General features: G+C 36.8%; 1 non-coding gene across 1 annotated transcript; it reads left to right on the top strand.

Annotated features, from left to right (window-relative positions):
• The first annotated feature begins 15,173 nt into the window (after positions 1-15,173).
• LOC142836218 (U6 spliceosomal RNA) lies at positions 15,174-15,277 on the top strand. The gene has a single exon (XR_012908019.1). It is a non-coding gene; the product is annotated as a U6 spliceosomal RNA (small nuclear RNA).
• The last annotated feature ends 7,008 nt before the right edge of the window (positions 15,278-22,285 follow it).

Genomic DNA, 22,285 nt, shown 5'->3' with positions numbered 1-22,285 from the left:
GTCAGAGCTAGAGTTCTCAGGTAAGACACCACCACCTACCTACTAATACTCCTAAAACCGCTCAAGAACCTCAGACTGCACTCCCTCTCAAGAGGTCCACACTAGGCTACACAGTCCAGTATCCTTACAGTAGGTTACCCTGGACCTAGAAAACCCAGGCAAGACATCATCCACTACTCACTAAACCTTTTAAGACTACCCAGCAACCCCAGACTGCATCTCACCCTGGGCTGATGATGGGAGTTAAAAAATAATCCCACACCAGCACAGAATTGAGTATAATAAAGGGTTCTGTGGTAGACTCACAGATCATGGTCTTCTGCACTAACAAGGAACAGGAACCGAATCCAGGAGCCAAAAGAGAGTGCATGTAAGCTTTACGGCTGCATTTATAGTATATGAGCCCACATCCAAGTGGGCTGGTATCTTAAAGGCTACTGACTCGGAAAGAGTTCCCACAAGACCTCTTCCTTTTGTCTAAATAAAAGAGTTCTAAGCCTAATATAAAACTATATACAATAACAACAAATACCAAATATAAAAATTAGAATTACAACCAGCATAAAATATTAAGCAAGAAACATATGCTAAATGTTTCAATAAGTATCCTATTCTCAGTAGTCTAGGTCTTGTATTAGAAATAAGTTGGCCAAGTCATGAGAGGAAAGTAACTACAACTATCTAGACTTGAACCCCATCAAAGACCTGAGAAGGGAAATAATATTATTTGAGTAAACAGAAAGTACAATCAAGCAACTTCCAAAATGTGCAATAAATGACAGAGACTATCACCCAAATTCTCATTTGCCATATTGGAGCAACCAACTTTGGCTAAGGCCTAGAGTAATTGACAGACCATTGTCAGAGGCAGGAAATTATTCAAAAGTGTCTTACCCTGTACCACAACTCTGAGCTGCATATCCTGGTCTACAACTTTACCAGAAGACTTTCACTTTACCAGAGTCCAGGCCAGATCTAGGGAACCCAGAATGTACCCTCTCCTTTGGTCTCCATATTCAGGTCTACAACTTCAGAAAACTTCAGCTTTACCAGAGGCCAGAAAGGGTAACACTCCTCCATTGCTGGTGGGAGTACAAACTTATACAACCACTTTAGAAGTCTGTGTGGCAGTTTCTCAGAAAATAGAGAATCAATTTACCTCAAGATCCAACTATACCACCCTTGGGACTAGACACAAAGGATTCTCAATCAAACCACAAGGATACTTGCTCAACTATATTAGCAGCTTTTTTTGTAACAGTCATGGATGGTCCCTCAATTGAGGAACAGAAAACAAAATTGTAGCACATTTACACAGTGGGTATCACTCAGCTGTTAAAAACAAGGACACTGGGAGATTTGAAGGGAAATGGATAGAATGAGAAAAAAAATTATTCTGATTGAGGTAACCCAGACTGAGAAAGACAAACATTTAAGTACTCACTCATAAGTGGATATTAGCTGTAAAATAAAGGAAAACTATGCTACAGACACAGAAAGACTATGTGGCAAGTAGGGTTCATGAGGGGATGCCCGAATCTCTCTGGCAGAGGAAACAGAAAAGTTTTGGTGAGTGTACTGTGGGTGGGTGTGAATGTGAATGTGAGTGATCAGGTTGGGGAGGCAGGGGGAGAGTAGTCAAAGAGATACTGGAAAGAGATCATATTTCAGGGTCAGGTAAAAACCTGTCACAAGGGAATCTCCCAGGAATCTACAAGGATGACCCCAGCTAAGATGCCTAGCAATAGCACGTATGTAGCCTAAACTGACCATCTCCTGTAACAAAGCATGACTTCAAGTGGAGGATGTGGGAAAACAAGCCAGCCACATAATACTTGACTTACACAGTCTGCCCTGCCTATGAGATGTGCTGAGATTTGTTCCTAGCCCAGTTGTCTTCAGAGAGGCTTCATCGACTGACCTGGGGACTCTGTATATGTGTTATAGTTGTGTAGCTTGGTCCTATTCTGGAACTCCTGATGGGGGAACAGAGGCTGACTCTCTTTTACTGGCTCTTGGGACCCTACTTCTCACCCAATCTTAATACCTGAGTATTAGTCTTACTGCAACTTGATATGTCATGTTTTATTGATATTAATGGGAGACCTTCCCTTTCCTAAACAGAAACAAAGGAGGAGTGGATAGGGGTGGGAACAGAGGAGGTTGAGGGGGAAGAGCTGAGAGAAGAGGAGGGAGGGAAACTTTGATGGGGATATAAAAGAAATAAATTAATTAAAATGTAAAAAGATATACTGATAAAATAACAAAAAATATTTTAATCCAGATTTAAAAAGTATTTCTATGAAAATTAAAAAGATGAAATTTTATAGAAAGGAAATATTTTATATCTAATGAAACTACATTTGTGTTGTATTTCTAATAATAAATGATATTATGCTTGAAAAGAGAAAAGGAAAAGGAAAAATGCCTAGAATAATGTCTACCAATAATTGATATCCAAAAGTCATTGGCTCACTGCCCTTTCTTTCTGAGCTCTCAAATTTGAGTCTAAGACTGGAGAGATGGCTCAGTGGTTAAGAACACTGACTGTTCTTCCAGAGGACCGGAGTTCAATTCCCAGCACCCACATGGCCTCTCACAACTGCCTATAACTCCAGTTTCAGACTACTTGACACCCTCATACAGATATATATGTAGGCAAAGTACCAATGCAAATAAATAATTTTTTTAAAAAATTGAGTATATTCCTTGAGCACCATTTGGAGATTCATTCCACGCCAACATTTTACCTGAATGAAAAAGTACCCAGGTACTATTCCTCACATTTAGTAAGGCTCAGAATACTAAATATGCAATATAAAATTTCCAGGTTTTTCTTGGACTCAATTTCCTTTCCCCTTTTTCTAAGTTTCTACTTAATAAATTTTGATTTCCTATTTTGAATCCTTCTATTTACCTTATCTTTGATTCAGTTCCTAAAATTGCTTTCCCCATCCCTACTGCCAATGACCAGAGACTTGAGTTATTCCAGCAAAATAAATATCTGAATTTTTTTCAATGTTATAGAAAGAATCCTACTAAATAAACAAGTTCCTGTGACTCACAAAGTTGTAATCAATTTTAAATCATATCCATAAAGCTGAGGTTTCCCAGCAACTTCAAGCTGCTCCACATACCTCAAGATTATAGAATTTATGTAGCCAACTGTGCAATAAATGTCATTTTCTAACACAAACATATGGCTATGCTCCGTATCTTTTGCACAATGAGTCGCTTGTCATAACTCTTCTCATTTATTAGAATCTTCCACATGGAGCTGAATTTAATCAATTAGAAAATTTAGCTAAATTTAAACAGCTATTCATATATAGGGAGACTGATCCAAATAATACATTTTCTATCTTGATGCCTATATGAAATATTGAAATTAGCATCTGAAGATTTATCTCAGCTCGTAGAGTGCTTACCAGCACAACATAAAATCTGGTATTAGATGGTATGGTACAAGACTATAATCTTAGTGCTTAGGATCTGGAGGCAAGGCGATCAAGAGTTCAAGGTCATCCTTAACAACTAGGTGAGTTTGAGTTAGAGGCTAACCTGAGGTACTTAAGACCATGTTTATAAACAAACAAAAAAAATGAAATACTAGAATTTAAACTTTCTCCTTTTTAGGGACTCAATTTGTGAAACACAAAAAAATCATCAGCGCTTGATAAACTATATGTAATATTCTTGATTCTCACTCTAAGAAGAGCCCCTGTCTCTCGACAATACTTTCCCAACTGGCTTCAGTTTTTATGTACTATTCACATAAATGTTTAAATATTCATTATGCTCATAGTCTGAATGCACAATTCCAATCAGAACATCAATTTAGAATCCAAGTCTAAAGTCGAACTGGAAATTCAGAAAGAAACCCCCAGATAGTTCACCAGTCAACTTGATTCAGTCACCACTTCCTACTGATGATCCCTAAAATGTCATGAATTCTAACCACAAACTCCAATTAAAGACATCTAAAGTCACTTCCCTCCCTCACTCACTCACTGTTTGTCTATCAGACATTCTACCTAGTATGCAATTCTACCTACTCTGTAGATCTAGGACCAACTAGAATCTCAATCCTAAATCCCAGAGTGTGCTCAAGACTCAACACAAAGCATCATCAGGTGGTCCACAGGCTTAAACATTGGGGTAATAGCAAACAAAGACTCCAACTCTATCCCCCCAAAAAGGAAAGATCAGATGTCTACACCAAGAAAGACCACAAACATCCTAATTTCAAATGCTCAGATTACATTACAAAAATAAGAATATAAACAGCCTCCTCCAAAAACCAGTACCCGTATTGTAATCATTACTGAGAGAAGTAACTCAGCTGAAAAACAGACAGGGACTTCAAAATTGCAAATATAATATTCAAGAAATTTAAAGAGGATGAGATTGAAAACCATAAAGACACGAATAATTGAATGAAATAATGAAGTAATTCAGGATTTAAAAATGTAATCTAACAAATAAATTACTAAAGAAAAGTCAGTTGCAACCAACTCAAAATGGAAAACTCAGGAAGTCCAAAAGAAAAAGGGGAAGGCTAAGAGGAAGGCCTTACTCAAAGAATTGGATAAAGTAGAAAAGAAAATATCATTGAAACAAGAAGAAATTGATCAATAAAAGAAAACAAAAAGAGTTAAACCTACAAATCCAAAAACAAAACACCCAGAAAATCTTGGACACTATGAAAAGACCAAACCCACCAATAATAGGTACAGAAGAAAATTGAGTGTTGACCAAAGGGGTCTCATAGGAGTCTCAAAACAACCCAGGATGTTGCCAAGATTGGTTGCTCACTACAAACTGACAGTGAGGCCAAATTACTGAAGACAACACCTACACAATTCATTGAACATGGAGAAATCAAGCTGGCGCCTACAAAGAGTCTTCACCCCATGTCTCAATGTTTTCGGTAGAGAAAGGTACACTTTATGCTATAAAACGAACCCAGTCGTAAACCTTTTGATCTACAATGTGTTCTGTTTTAAAAATTTGCTAGGGCAATGGTGGCACAAAGCTTGTGGGAGTTACCAAGTATCATGAAATTTTGGTTGTGTTTTAACAAATAAAGCTTGCCTGAAGATCAGAGTGCATAGCTAAGCCACTAGAGGACAGGCAGTAGTGGCAAACACCTTTAATCCCAGGACTCAGGAGACCTAGACAGATGGATCTCTGTTAGTTCAAGGCCACCCTGGGCTACATGAAATTGATCCAGTCTAAAACAGAAACAGAACAACAAAGGGGATTCCAGAACTTGGGACCCCACGCCTTTAATACCAGCACTAGGGAGGTAGACACAGGAGTGATAAGGTTAGGCAAAGAGAAGAATATAATAAGGCAGGAGGAGACAGGAGTTCAGTGCAGTCTGAGGCAGCAGTTTGAAGCATTTCTTTTTTCTTTATAAGAGTTGTCATGATCATGGTGTCTCTTCACAGCAAGAGAAACATGATATTCACATAAAAGAGAAAGCAAGCAGTGTTTGTCTTTGGGTTTTGGATTACCTCACTCAGGATGATTGTATTTAGCTCCAGCCATTTACCTAAAAATTTTTTAGTTTTATTTTTATTTTAATAAAAATATAAGTATTTCATTGTATAAATAAATGTACCACAATTTCATTATCCATTGATCAGTTAATGGGAATCCAAGCTATTACCAATTTCAGGCTATTATGCATAGAGTAATAATGAACATGACTGAGCAAGTGTCTCTGTAGGTATAATACCTTGGGTATATGACTAAGACTTATAGAGCTGCATCTTGTAGTAGACCTTTTATTGTTTTTTTTGGGGGGGGGCTTTTTGAATAACTGCTACACTGATTCCTATAGTGGCTGTTCCAGTTTGCACAGTAACCAGCAATTGACAAGTGAGCTCCTTACCCCACATTCTTGCCAGCATGAACAATCGCTGGTTTCATTGGTCTTAGCCATTATAATTGGTGTTGGATGATATCTCATAGCGGTTTTGATTTGTCTTTCCCTGCTGGCTAAGTGTTTCTCAGCCATTAGAGTGTCCTCTTATTTATTTATTTAGAATATTCTATATAGGTCTGCACTGCTTTTTTTTTTAATTGGGTTGTTTGTTTCTTGATATTCAATCCTTTGACAACTTATATCCTTACTTGGGGGTCATAAAGGAGCAAGATGAAATTATTTTTTATTTGTGTTGACAATGATCACTAACTAAAATACCATTTTTAAATTCAGATGTTCTCTAGGACTCCAAGAGTATAAGAAACTACCCAAAGAACAAGTCAGTGAGATTACATGAAATAAATGTTTCTGCACAGCAAATGAGACCGTCAGCAACATACAGCAACAGAATGGAGAAAATCTTCTCTAAACCTCTGACAGAGGGCTGATATCTACCATATACAAAGATTAAATATAAAAAACCTACAACTCAATAAATGTGCTAAATAATGAACATCAGTTTTCAAAAGAAGAAACACAAGTGAACAAAATTATTTTTTAGTGGTCAACATTTTTATCCAGTAGGGAAATACAAAGAAAAGCTACTTATAAGATTCCATCTCACCTCAGTCCAGAAAACAAATGATAACAAGTATTGGTTGTGCTGTGGAGGAACCCCACATTCACTAGTGGGGGTTGTACAAACTAGTGCAGCTTCTATAAAGTCACTATAGGTATTTCTCAAAACTTTAAAATAGAACTAACATGGGGCCAGCTCTATCATTACAGGGCATGTACCCAAAGGACTCCATATCCTACCACAAAAACATGTGCATTTCCATGTGTGTTGCATGAATTCCAATTGGTCTTAATAATAAAAACCTGGAGTCAGATATTGGAGTAAATGTTAAAAGATCAGAGAAATAAAGAAGCCAGTTACCAAAGGGACCTTTTACCTCTACTGAATCCTCAGACCAAAGTGAGCAAGATCCTATCTCCACAAATCCTTAGACTGAATGCCTGAGCTCCTGTCTCCTCCTGCCTTATAGTACTCTTCTTGTCTCCACCTCCATAGTGCTGGGATTAAGGTGTGTGACTCCCAAGTACTAGGATTGAAGGTGAAAGCCACTACTGCCTGGCCTCTATGGCTATCTAATAGTTTATCTCTGTTCCCTGATCTTCAGACAAGCATTAGTCGTTAGATCACAAACAAAATACCACATTTTTTTTTTGGATTTTTCGAGACAGGGTTTCTCCGTAGCTTTCTGGTTCCTGTCCTGGAACTAGCTCTTGTAGACCAGGCTGGCCTCGAACTCACAGAGATCCGCCTGCCTCTGCCTCCCGAGTGCTGGGATTAAAGGCGTGTGCCACCACTGCCCAGCTAAAATACCACATTTTTATAGCTGCCTTATTCACAAGAGCCGGGAAATAGAACAAGCTTACATGTCCATCAATAAATGAATGAATAATGAAAATGTGACACAGCTACACAATAGAATTCTAATTTTAAAGAAAAATTAAAATTTTTGGAAAACCTATGGAACTGGAAAGTATTAAGTAAGATAAATCAGAAGACAAAAGGCATCTGTTCTCTCTTACGTAAGAATCTTTTCAATGTGCCTATGTAAATAAGGAATGAAAACTGGTCTAGGCTACAAAACTAGACAGGAGACCAGGAGCGGGTAGCAAGCACTGAGGAAGTAAAGGAGAGCAACAGGAATTAGGTGACATGAAAACAGGGAAGAGGATAGAATAGAAGGGTAAGGCACAAAACAAATTTTGTTTGGAAAACACCATAATGGATGATAACATTTTCCATACTAATACAAAATAAATTTTAGATTAGAGGTTCTATCAAGTTGTTTAGTGATATTGTTCTAAGCCAATAAGTAGGTTTGAAAAGTAAAATGCTTCAAGTAATATAGTAAAGAGTCATGAGAGATGCCATCATTTTTCTTTACTTAAGACTTTATGATGCTGTACATAAATTGCTCCTACCCACCGTGTAGCAAAAAGTACTAATAGTTATAATGAATCAATACATGAAGAATTAATTTAAAATTGTACTTACCTATCTAATATCAAATACTTTATACAATTTTGTAGAGCAGCAGGGAGAGATATGAACTATAAATCTCTGAGTTTAGGGGAAAGTCAGTAAAAAAATCTAAATTACAATCACACATTTATTTCTTCAGCATTATAGTTTATATTGATTAATCCAACTTCACCATAAAATTCATAGGAAAATAAGCTTTTTATAAACAAATGCTATAAATACATGAGTTATTTTTACTTATGTCCTCAAATTACGAAAATTTACTACTCTCTCCCATTCACCCCCAGTTCAGCTTTAAGTGCAAAGATCTCTAAATCCAAAAATGTCAAAAAAATATTTTTGTATGCTAGAAGATTCAATCCATGCCTCATAAAAATGTAGAACTTGTTCTCCTTTAAGGCTGAATGCATTTTGAAACAGTTTTGTGTTAGTTGCAAATAACCATCTCTTCGCACCTTAGCAACCATGCCCTGTTTGCGAACAATTTTTTTTGAAGAATTTCTTTCACTGACTTTTCCCCTTCTTCTCTGCACCCTCAAATTCTCTAGCATCACAATTTTAGAAAGGAAAGGAATACAAGAGAGAAAGAGGGTAAATAGGAGAGAAGAAAGAAACTTTAAAAAATCAGATTTTTCCAAGGGAGAAGGGGAGAACTGGGGAGAGCTTGTGGGAGTGGGATGGTTGAGATGAAGGAAGGGTGGATATGGGAGCAGGGAAGAAGATATCTCAATTAAGGGAGCCATTTTAGGGTTGGCAAGAGACTTGGCTCTAGAGGGGTTCCCAGGTGTCCAAGGTGATTTCCCCAGCTAGGTCCTTGGGCAGCAGAGGAGAGGGTGCCTGAACTGGCCTTGTCCCATAGACACACTGATGACTATTTTGAATATCACCATAGAACCTTCATCTGGCGATGGATGGAGATAGAGACAGAGACCCACACAGGAGCACTGGACTGAGATCCCAAGGTCCAGATGAAGAGCAGAAGGAGGGAGAAGATGAGCAAGAAAGTCAGGACCGCGAGGGGTGTGTCCACCCACTGAGACTTGGGAGCTCACCAAGGCCAGCTGGACTGGGACTGAATGAGCATGTGATCAAACTGGACTCTCTGAATGTGGCTGACAATGGGGGCTGACTGAGAAGCCAATGATAATGGCACTGGGTTTTGATTCTACTGCATGTACTGGCTTTTTGGTAGCCCAGTCTGTTTGGATGCACACCTTCCTAGACCTGGATGTAGCAGGGAGGGCCTTGGACTTCCCACAAGGCAGGGTACCCTGACTTCTTTTAGGACTGGAGAGGGAGAGGGGAGGAGAAGTAGGGGGAGTGGGAGGGAAATGGGAGGAGGGGAGGAGGTGAAAATTTTTAATAAATAAATAAATAAATGAAAAAATATTAAAAAGCAAAATATATGCTTTTTTACTTGCTTACTATGTGTGCTGGGCAAGGTAATCTTTCAGCAAACAACGGGTTTATTGGTTATAAAGACTCCACTGAGTCTTCTTGACCATTTGTGCCTTCTCTGTGTAAAAAAAGAAAAGAGGGTGAGATTTTTTGAGAAAGAGCCACCTGAAAGTACCCAGTCAACGTGTTGCTACAGCAACCAAAGTTCTTGTTATCTAAGAAAAGCCTTTATTTCAATCAGCATGCAATGCTTAGCAAAGAACAAGAAAAAGAGGCAGTAATATTAATCAATTCATTATTTTAAAATGTGAATTGCCCTATGCTGGCTCTGAACCATCTTTCTAGTATCCTCTAATGACTATCCAAGCCCTTCAACGTTGCAATCCTTCATTTCCACTAATTAGGTAATTATACAAATGATGTCTTATAACATTTGGTTGAATTTGTTCATTGGCAAAACAGTGATTAACTTATATGGTGATGCTTGTGCATTCTGCAGTATATTGATAAAGGGAGTGTTTAACTTTTCTTAATAGGAGTGGCTATAACCAAAGATGGGAAAATGATGAGAAGCAGAAAAGGACCCAAGAGTGTCTTGTAATTTTTAGCTTGATGTGGCTGTGAGATTCAGTATATCTCATGCTGTGAATCTGCATCAAAATAAAGACAACATACCATTTCAATGTTTTGATAACAAGGATAAAAATGCTGCGAGGAGAGTAAAGAGCAGAAAAGACATGACAAAATGGCCCTGAACTCTTCATTCTTGCCCCAGCCTCTGAAGTGATGGAATTAGACTTTCGTGCCATCATGAATACGAATTATGAAACACTAGACTAGATTATGCTTTGAGTGGAGGAAGTTGACAAGAGAACAATACATTTAAAATTATTTTGCTATTGTTTTACTTTTTACATGTAAATGAAAAGCTACACAGAACTAACCATTAGCCAGATAGGTGCTTAGAGGACTATACCCTGTTCTGAATCTGATAATCCCAAAGTCTGTCCCCAGATTGGGCAGAATTAGTAAATGTCCCTTCAAAATCACCCTCTCTTGGCCACTCTTCTCTATAAGGAAATGAGCAGTCTCTTCAATTCACAGAACTTTACAACTGTTTGTATTTTCAAATACAGCATTAATTAATCTTTACCCTGTAACTTATGGAATAACACACTGTAGTGACAATGACGAATACTGGGCCCATTGAAATGACACTGACTCCAGCTAACTGTATCTCAATCAGGAGGTCTATTTTGAGAACATAGGCCCAGCACAGGCAAAACTCGAGAATAACCATTGTCGTGTATTTAACAGTTGCCCATGTCTCAACTACTTGGTTTAATTGGGTTGAGGAGAACTTAAGGAATGGGATAGTTAAGATGGAGGAAGGACAGGTATGAGAGCAAGGAAAAAATATCATGTTAGAGGGAGCCATTATGGGGTTAGCAAGAAACCTGACTCTAGAAATATTCCCAGGAATCCACAAGGGTGACCCCAGCTAAGACCCTAAGCAATAGAGGAGAGGGTGCCCGAACTGGTCTTGCCCGAACTGGGACAGACTGAGGGGACACTGGCAGTGATGCTGGGATTTATCTCTACTGCATGTACTGGCTCTTTGGGATCCTATTCTCTTTGAATGTATACCTAGCTCAGTCTAGATATAGTAGGCAGGGCATTGGACATTGCACAAAGTGAAGTTCCTTTACCCTCTCTTAGTGTGGAGGGAATGGGAGGAGGAGAGGGAGTGGGAATTTGGATTGTTATTTTTTAAAAATCCAATTAAAAAAATAAATGTTCAATAGAATAAAAATTTAATGCTACTGATGGAATAATGGAACAAAACCTTTTCCAATGCTTTCCCCAGGGGCAGTGTAAACTGGAGCTGTAACACAGTGGTTGTCTAAGGTGCACTAAAGAATTAAAGCTTCAGCCGTGCACGTTGGAGTCACATCAATGAGATCAAACGATGCAAATGCTCAACTCAGCACAGAAGAACACGTTTCATAGAAATGGTTCTCAGAGTATCATGTTTCCTGGAGTTGTAGTTTATTCACATGAAAAAGAGATACGACTCTGCTCCAGAATATTTGAATACTGATTTACATTTTATAATTGATCGTATATAATAAACTAACAATTAATTATATGGCAATGCACATCATGTATATAGCCTCAGAGTTCATGACCCCTGGTCATATAGTTTTAACATGTTGGAATTTATCTGTCTTTTCATGGAAATAATTACAATTTGGCTATATTTTATCACATATGGTATACTTAAAAAGTTAAGTCATATTAGTCACCTGCTTTATATTATACTTGGATTACTTAGTATACAAAATATTTTACAGTTCATATTTTGTTATGATTATTGAAAAACTATGCCCACCATGTTTACTGTTGTAACCCAGGAGTATTCCATGAGTGTTCCAGTGGGAATTCCTCACACTGCCATGGCATTCCAAACTGCCAGAATCTACATTTGGATGTGTATGATTTTGCTACAAAAAATGTTGAAGTCCTTGCCGCCAAGTCATTCCTTTGGCTGCTCATCAGAGGATCTGTGGATTATATGCTTCTATTCTGGGGCTGGAACTATTTACCTTTTAAAGAATATAAAGAAATAAATTCAAGTTGCCTTTAAAACTATTGCTTTGAGAAGGATAGAAGATCAGCAAAACTGCTGAAAGCCTATTTAACATTTAAAACATGTTAAGAGACATATCATCATTTACTATACATAAAACTTTTAAAAGTCATCAGAAAGCCTCCCTAAATATAGCGCTGCTTTCCAGCAAAGGCCAACGAAATCCTGTTCTACTCGTCAGAATTGCCTCAAGAAGGGCTAATCTAGACATTTTTTCTTTCTGACTAAAAGCAAGTGAGATCACTGCTACTATCATCTCAATTGCTTTTTTAACTTTGGGTGAAAATAGATGTGAAAGTGATCCAGTTTATTTGGTTTGAATTGATTAGAAGACCAGTATTGAAATTTCAGGCTCTGTGTGTGTGTGTGTGTGTGTGTGTTCACGTGTGTGTGTGTGTGTTCACATGTGTGTATGTGCATATGGAGACCAAAAGTCAACCTTGGGTATTGTTCCTCTGGCGTTCCCCACCATTTTTGAGACAAGATCTCTCCCTGGGATCTGGGGCCATCAATGTGGCTATCAACTAAGTCACCAACTATCTGGCCACAAGGCCCAATGACCCACTTGTGTCCCTCTCCCAAACACTAGGATTATAACTGTGTATGCCACCGCATCTGGATATTTCTTTATGTCTGGAAATCAAACATGGTCGTCATGCTTGCAAGGCATCACTTAATTGACTGACTTACCATCTTAACTCCCTGAATCTCCTTTTTAAAGAATCACTTTACATTATTTCTGTACTCAAATTCATTAACTGGGAAAATACAAACACTTTTTCTTATTTGTTCCACTACATACAGCTAAGTGTTATTTTTACACAAAAACAAGCATACAAAACTGGGGAATCGAAGACAGAAAAACAACTAAGCACATCAGGATTTAAGAATAAATAACAAGGGACTTTTGTTTTTCACCTCATATATACTAGACTCCATGCATAAGAAATTAGCAACTCAGAAGACATGGAATGTTTTAGAAATCCCCAGGAAAATAGACTGTCCTTCCTAGTGGAATTATAAGCCTTGGAAGTTTAGTTAGACATTTTGATACAGGAATAGATCTATGGAAGTCAAACATTACTGCAAAAGCGTTAAAATCATCCTTATCCTAGACTGAGCTAGAGATTGTTCACCTCATCCTCCAGTTCTAAGGAAGCTGATGGACTTATCAGATCTTTCATTATCTCTAAAACTCTGAGCCTCTCCTACCTCCACACTCCAGACAAGGAGGTGTATACAGATGTCTGTGAGAAAACACTGCCCCAACCCTGTCAAGCAGTAATGGGAAACTTTCTCCCAAATGTTACTAGGATGAATAAAGAATCTATATCTGTACCATCACTTGCTATTGAAGTGGTAACATTAATTCCCTCTTCCCTCCTGTCCCTGTAAGAATGGTATCAAGTTGGTCCCCTAAAGCATAGGTTTAAGTAATAATCAGAATTTTATATCTCCACTGTTTAGGGAGTACACATATGGAGCAATGAGGGAGGAAGGGGACACTTGTGTAATCAGCTAGATTGGCCAAATCAACCCTCCTGATCAATGGAATGACAGACATCACAACCAGATAAAGATAATACCTACACAACTCATTAAGCAAGAAGTTGATCTGGGGACCACCTAAAGCCTTCACCCCTTTGTTCATGGGACTGGAAGAAACTCTGTACACTACCAAAGGAAAGAGGTGATCACTAACCCAGCTAAAAACCCTTGATCTATAATGATGGCCTGCTTGTAGGACTTATTAGTGCAATGATGGCACAAAGCTGGTGGGATTAACCTACCAATAACCAACCAGATTTCAGACTAACTCCATGAGATGGAACCCATACTCAACACTGCTCAGGTGGCCAAGAACCTGAGACCAGATAAGCCAAGGACCTAGGAGAAAACCAAATAGTACTCTTCTGCTAAAAGAATGTAGACATAAAATGACTTCTAACAACATCTGCTATAGACATAGATCAAGACATAGATCAGCCATCATCAGAGAAGCTTTCTCCTGCAGAGAAGGAAAGAAATGCAGAGACCCACAAACAGACAGTATGCAGAGAGTGGAACACCTTTAAACACTCAGCCCATTAAATGAGATGGCTCCTCAAATCCCTCCCTCAGGTTTTACAGACATCTGCAGAAAAAGAGGCAGAAAGATTGTAGAAGCCAAAGGGAATGGAGGACAACAAGGAATCGAGGCCTTCCAAACACTACAGAACTTACACACATATGAACTCAAAATGATTGTGGCAGCATGCACAGTCCTTGCATGGGTCTAAGTCACATGATGTCCCAGCACTGAGAGAAGTGGGCACAAGTACCCATCACTAAGACAGAAGCTATTTCCAATTGACAACCATTTGCAAAACTTAGCTCTCTCCAATAGAGTCCCAGTGGGGATTCAAATCATATTTATAACGAACACCAGAAATGTCTGGATACAAAATCTCATCCCAAACAAAAAATTATTTTCAACTGATGTCTGAGAGAGGGAACATCAATTTTCTCCAGTGGAATGGCACAGGGCCTATCAACCACACCCCAGGACAGGCCCCATTACCAGTAATTGACCAACACAAACCTTACTCCCTATTTGTGTATGTGTTTTTTTGTTCAGTTTTGGTATTGTTTTTATTTTATTGTTTGTCTCATTTTTGTTTGTGTGTTTTTTGAGTTCATATTTTGAGACAATGAGAAAAAGAACATGCAGTTGGGTTAGCTGTTAGGTGAGAAGGATCTGGGGAAAAGAGTTGGGGGAAGGCAAAGAATTTGGTCAAAATATATAAAAAAATAAATAATAAAAAACATTTAAAAGGACCAGAAATATCAATATTGCAATGGAAAAAAATATCCGGTAATCAAAAACTAGGAATCATTTAACTTGAATTTTAAAAAATCAATAAGAGTATTGATTTTTAATAAGATTTTCAATATGAATACTAAGAAAAATATATTAGAAATAATTTATTAAAATTTAGGAGCCACATCACAAAATTATTTTAATAAAAAATATCAATATGTTAAATTCAATTTTAAAGATATAAAATTTCAGCCAAGAAATAGTAATTCTCATCAAAAAATAAATTATGCAAAAAGGACCAGAAAGAAATTTTAGGATAATATACATGAATATTATGCCTGGTTCAGAGGCACATATACTAAAATTGAAACAGAAAAGAGATTAGCATGGCCCCTGTGCAAGGATGACATGCAAATTCCTAAAACACTCCAAAATGTTTGGAGGGAAGAAAGTTGTGGTTAAGATGTATTATATGAGATAAGAATGAATAAAAATTAAAGTAAAAAACTGCAGTAAACCAAAATGTAAAACATCAATAAACCAGTAATTGATTAGTAGATAAAGGTTAATGTGATAACCAGAGGTGAACAGTAATCTAAGGTCATTAATTAACAAGGAAACTTTTACTTTTGGTGACTCAAGGTTAAAAACAGAGACAATGTATTCTACCAATCCTATCCTCTCCAGGTTTCAGGACAATGAAATCCATGGGGAAATTGAAATGGTGAGCAATATAGGATATTGCTATTTCCAATTTTCACCGGAGATTTTGCAATTAAATGCCATCTCTCTTTATATGAAAGCCAAACTAAATTTTAACAATGCCAATGTCTAACAATTTTTGTTTTTCTTAAAAGAAAATATAATTCATAAATAAATTAAGAATACACAAGAATATTTTACATGCTTTTCTAGGGCACATACAAAAGTTTCTAAAGGGACTTGCTGTAATTTCCAAAATCATTTTCTGCACTATATTTGTGACATTTAAAATATCAAGCACATAGATAATTTCTATTTAAAAAGCAACTTATGATGGGCTCCCAGGAGTTCTCAGAATGAACTGGAGTTCTAGTGGTAGGAGTACAGTGCATTTCAGACAAGAACGGCACAACATTTATTTCTATTGGCTTAATATCAATTTTTCAAAACAGCTCAACAGGTAACATTAAAGTCTTTTAATATTTTTAAATTATTACTCATTCATTCCTGTTTACTTAAATTTTATTTTAAAACATGAAGTGGGAAATTACACCAGAAGGTTATCAATATCATTCACTTAGCTTGTTAAAATGGAAACATCCTGAATAGTAGCATTAAAAACATCAAAATGAGAAAACTTAAATGTGTGTGTGTGTGTGTGTGTGTGTGTGTGTGTGTGTGTGTGTGTGTGTGTTGATGGAGAAAAAAATAAAAAATAAAATGTGGTCTGAAAAATAAGACACAGATAACAGAAATTAACAAATACAAACAATAGGGAGAGAACAAATGAAAAAGATAAGATGAATGGAAGGGATTTATGTGATAATAAAAATGATAGGATATATGTGTCATTACAGTTCTAGAAAAAAGTAAAGAGGGAGAGACTTAAAGGTTACTTGAAGGAATGTTTCAAACTTGATCCCTTCCACCCCAAAAATCTATATAACAAACAAGCTTAGTGTAACACAATAGACTAAATCCCAAGAATTTCCTGAAACACAGAATTTCTGTAAGTAAACACACAAAATGTCTTGAAAAGAATGAGTGAAAAATCAGATGATCTCTACATAGGAGAAAAATAATTCAAGCAGCAAATTTTTATATCAGTAATTCCCAAAGATAAGGAAACGACAAATCATTACAAAATTAAAAGAAATGAACTGTCAACCCACAATTAGATAGCCAATTAATCCCAATTCAGGACTGGGAAAAAAAATCAAATATCCTCCAACGGAGAAAATAAAACAGAAATTGTCACAATCAGATCTACCCTGCAGATCTAACTTTAATATTTTTAATTATCACTTTGGAATAGATAATGGAGGGATAGATGATAGATAGATAGATAGATAGATAGATAGATAGATAGATAGATAGATAGAATCTTGAAATTAAAAATAATGTATTTTAAATGTTGACCCTGATGTTCCTGGCAAGTCACTTTAATGTAGTCATTTCCAATTTTTTTTTCTGATAAGGCTACAGATGTTAACTGGATCAGATAAACCCCCTCAGACTACCACTAATTATCAATTACAATACACAGAAATTTTGAATAAAAACTATTCAGAAAACAAATGTTGGTATTAATAAGAGTCACGTTAACCTTCTTTACAATATTCTTTTGGGATTCTTCTTATTTTTCATTAAAACAAGTATTTGAATTGTGTAAAGAAAAAATCCACTTTTAAATTGGGTCAACTATAACGTGACTTCAAACTCAGAACCTTATACACATAATAGATGATATGAAAATAAGTATTTGGAAAGGCACTGGATGATTTGGGGGAAATCTGCCTACAATGTGATAATCTACTTAGGGTGATCACCATCTTCATGGAGATTGAATTTGTTACTCCTTTTTTGTTCCCTCTAATTCTCTTCCACATGTTATTTGCATATACAGAGAAATGAACTTGCAAACACATGCACACACCACATACACAAATATTAATGTCTGGTTACAAGTAGTCATATCCTATGGATTGTAAAAATTACTGAGGATTAAAAGATTTAAATGCACAGTTTCATTCCATAATATTTGTTTTAAAATTGAGAACATAGGCACACAAATAAAATGGAACGTTTAAGACGATATGATATGACCCAAAATTTTTAAACATTTCCTTTAAATAAAAATCTAAACTTCATTGGTTGTGCTATCAAACTCTAATTATCAGGTTTAGGTGCTCTCCCAGTTTCTCACTGCACATTCTCTGCCCTGACCATTTTCTGGCAAACAATCTAGGTTGTAGTGTAACTAATTCTTCATTTCTTAGGTATCCTTTCCTCATTGTAACAATGCAATTCACATGCACTTATTTTACAGGACACCCCAACTCAGTAAATGTCAGAGCATGTAAATCTGAACTACTTTCCCAAACTAGAAAAGACTCCACACAGTAACTGCTTCTTCTTTAACAGTCTTTAGATGAATGTGCTTCCCCAGTAACAATTCCCATAGTCTACAAACACAGATCAAGAATCAATCGAGGAGCAAGATCTTGAAACTGTTGATATGGCAACATTGCCAAAAAGTAAATGTTGCACTCACGTGTTTCATGGAGCTCAGCAGTAAAAAGGAGGCACTTCCCAAATTATTTTCAAGGGAGGACATGAAGAAGAATGAAGAAGCTAAGTGAAAGAAGTTGCAGACTAGTATGGACTCTTGGAGTGAGTGTGCTTGTTTCCTTATGTGGAGGAAATTTCTAACAGCAGTTTACAGTGCAGAGTCTGTTTCTAGCATCAGCATAATGTGCCATATAAATAAGGATCATTGGAATGTTTTAAACATGGACAAATAACTTCAAAGTACTTAACTCTTCAGTTCATGTTAATGAAGTAGATAGATACTGGCCATGGTTTTCATTTTAAGAACAATACAGAATGCAAAGGAAAGATTCGGACAATTCACTATGTTTTATTTATTTTAGTCTTACTGGTGTTCTTAATAAAGTTTACAAGTAATTTAGAGATCAAGTTTTTATGTTTAAATGTAGTCAGTCATTGTTCTGTGATTTCAGGACTTATCTGCTCTGCGACAACAAAGAAGCCAGTGAACAAACAAGCTTAACAAATGCACTTAAAGTATTAAAATTATTCCAAGAGTAGATAGAGTCATGCTAATTAAACAAACATCATAAATGTCCCCACTGTTTGGCTTTGCATTAAAGCAAAAGTGTCTTGGCAATCAACAGTCTGAACCAAAGAAGATCATCCAAAAAAACGTGTGGCTACCAAGAGACCGCATTGGATACCACAACCTTCAGTGCACTTTAATTTCAGCTTGATTAAATTACAGTTCATATTTTTCCATGCTTTTAAGATAGACAAATCTGGCACAAATATTTATTTTGCTCATAATTTTATATAGTCAGACTAAATTTTAAAAAATGATATGATTTATAATTTCTGCTAATATTAAACTAGGGCTCAAGTAATCATGACAATGTACTAACAGATGGGGAAAGTAATTTAGCCAGCAGACTAGTAATAATTTGATTTCCCAAATCCAATGACTCAAAATATCGATGTGTTCACTGAGAAATTACATATGAAGTGAAAAAAACTTGAAGCCTTAGATAATAGTTATTTTCAAAAACATGTTTCTTTCCCTGCTCCAAAACACTTTCCAGATTATTCTACATTTGTCAAATAAAAATTAAGCACTATGTCTGGATTCTATCCAAAATACCACATTCTGACTCTTCAAAATATTTTTCTAGTATGTTAAAATTATAAAGAGAGAATAAAAATGATTGTGGTGGCAAGTCAAATGGGAAAATTTTGCAATTTTTTATTGTTTGTAGTTCTAGAGTTCAAACACAGAACCTTGACACCTTCTATCACTGAACTGTATCCCCAGCCCTGACAGGAACCTTGGCTTTTATGATACTTATACATGTACTGAAAGTCAACACATTTATCTATATTATTTCACTTAAATTTTAGAATTTTAAAACAAAACAATGGAAAGCTGGCTGTCATTACAAAAAATACACAAAGCTGTAACTAAACATCTTACCACTGTTAATCTACTAGAATTACGTGACTAGGAATAGTATTTAAGCTATATCTGCACCTATTGTATATAAATAGACACCCACATGGTATGATGGGTGCATATACAGCAGAAATAAGAAATCACTTATCCACACTTCCATATTTCAGACTCTGTATAACCTGTACAGATGAAGCCAGTCAAAAACTTCAACGTGAATCTCACAAGCTCCATTCACCTTTTCCTGAGGAGCTATTAAAACTGATAGATGCCGGGAAAGGGAGAATCCATTTTCTTCTGGATTGTGGCCTTGCTCCAGTAGATGGCCCTGTAGCTATGTGTAACAATAACAATAATTGCCATCAGTGGGTTATTTAACAACAAAAATTACATGAATATTTAAGGAGGAAGAGGTGAACATGGTGGAGAAGGAGTTTGGAGGAGTCAGATGGGAATACTGAGGGATAGATATGATCAAAATATAGTGTATCAGTGGCTTTGTTGGTAAGGTTTCAGGAGTGTGGTTTCTCTGACAATTCTAAGAAACAAATCCCACAACAAAGTTCCTATTCTTCTGGCTCTAACAATCATTCAACCCATCTTCCATAATGATTCTTGTGCCCTATAAACAAGAGTTGTATTGCAATTTTATCAGTTGGAACTGGGCTCCGTAACTTTGCATTTTTATTGGTTGACGTTTTCTGTAATGGTCTCCATCTGTTTCAAAGAAGTTTTCTTGATGAGAAGTGTGAACTACACTTATCAGTAGGTATAGGGTAATATTTAGAATGTTGATGAGAAGTGTGAACTACACTTATCAGTAGGTATAGGGTAATATTTAGAATGTTGATGAGAAGTGTGAACTACACTTATCAGTAGGTATAAGGGTAATATTTAGAATGTCGGTATGGAAAGCCCTTTTGTATATATGTGTTGCCTTAATTGGTTAATGAATAAAGCTGTTTTCGGCTAATGGCTTAACAAGTAAAGTCAGGTGGAAATTCCGAACAGAAATGTGGAGAGAAAGTAGGAACCAGATGCACCTGAACCTTGCCGCTGATAAGCCACAGCCATATGACGATACACATATTAATAGAAATGAGTTAATTTAAGATATAAGAGCCAGTTAGATGCTTAAGCTATTAGTCAAACAGTACTGCAAATAATATAGTTTCTGTGTGATTATTTCAAGTCAGGACAGTTGGGAAATGAACTAGCAGGCTCTGACAATAAAACGGAAAGATTATGCTGATTTAGTAAAGTGCTGGTTGTAGGTTCTCCTCCAAGGTCTACACCTTCACTAGCCCTAGGTAGTTTGCTAGTTTCTACTACTAGGCATTGCTTTCCCTTTTGTTGGGTGACCTTAATCCAATTAGAGAAAGGTTGGACGGCAAGATACCCAGGCCATTGTTATAACTTTCAGTAAATCCTGCCATGCTGAATGTTGTTATGATTCATAGGAATCATAGCTGTGTAAGACCATTGGTTACCTCCCTTTCTGGAAGCCTGCACAGTGGAAGGGGTGGAGCTTGTGAGCCCTCAAGACCTCAGCCCTAGACAAAGAACTATAAGCAACTAAGGAATTGTGAGAATAGGAGAAATATTCTTTCCCCAAGGAGGAACACACCAATTTATTACACAATAACAAATGGCCACTCCTGAAACATAAGCATACAAGTAACATTATTCAGACTGAACAGGCTGTGTTCATATATTTAGTTATATACTGTCTTAGGGTTTCTATTGTTTTGAAGAGAGATTACAATTACAGCAACTATTTTTTTTATTATGTTATTTACATTGGCATTTTTTTCTGCATGTGTGTGAGGGTATCAGATCTTGAATTCCAGAGAGTTGTTATCTGCAACTCTTATAAAGGAAAAACATTTAATTGGGTTGGGTTACATTTTCAAAGGTTTAGTCCATTATCACCACGATCTGACATGGTGGCATAGAGGCAGACATGGTTCAGGCGAAGCAGCTGAGAACTCTACATCTTGATCTGAAGGCAACAGAAAGTGGCTTGAATGTCACACTGAGTGACGCTTAAACAAGGGAGATCTCAAAGTCCATCTCCACAGTGACATACTTCTTCCAACAAGGCCATACCTACTCTAACAAGCCACTCCCGATGAGCTTATGGGGGCCAGTTACATTCGAGTTACCACATGTATGTAACAACAGTTAGAAAAAAAATGACCATGGTTTTAAGGGAAAACAAGAGGAATACTTGAGAGGGTTTGAAGGGAGAGAAGAAAAAAGAGAAATGTGCAATTATACTCTCAAAGAAATTACATAGTACACACATGTGATGTAATAAGAGCAGCGGACTGCTTCTTGCCACCCGGCTAGCTTTACCCAAAATAATTACAGGGAAACTGTATTCTTTTAAACACTGCTTGGCCCATTAGCTCTAGCCTCTTACTTGCTAACTCTCACATCTTGATTAACCCATATTTAGTAATCTGTGTAGCACCATGAGGTGTGGCTTACCAGGAAAGATCATAACCTGCGTCTGTGTCAAGTGGGAGATCATGGTGACTGCCTGACTTGGCTTCTTTCTCCCAGCATTCTGTTCTGTCTACTCCACCCACGTAGGGGCTGGCATATCAAAGGACAAGCAGTTTCTTTATTAACCAATGAAAACAACAGAGAGGCAGATGACACTCGACATTAGTGTGAAATTCTCAGAGGAATAAAATTATATTAAATATATAATAACATGCTACCATTCAAATCCACAG

The sequence above is a fragment of the Microtus pennsylvanicus genome, chromosome 15 (genome assembly GCF_037038515.1).
Source record: "Microtus pennsylvanicus isolate mMicPen1 chromosome 15, mMicPen1.hap1, whole genome shotgun sequence".
In the NCBI taxonomy this organism is placed as follows: Eukaryota; Metazoa; Chordata; class Mammalia; order Rodentia; family Cricetidae; genus Microtus; species Microtus pennsylvanicus.
The sequence above is the reverse complement of the archived record's forward strand: the minus strand, read 5'-3'. Positions and strand labels throughout refer to the sequence as shown.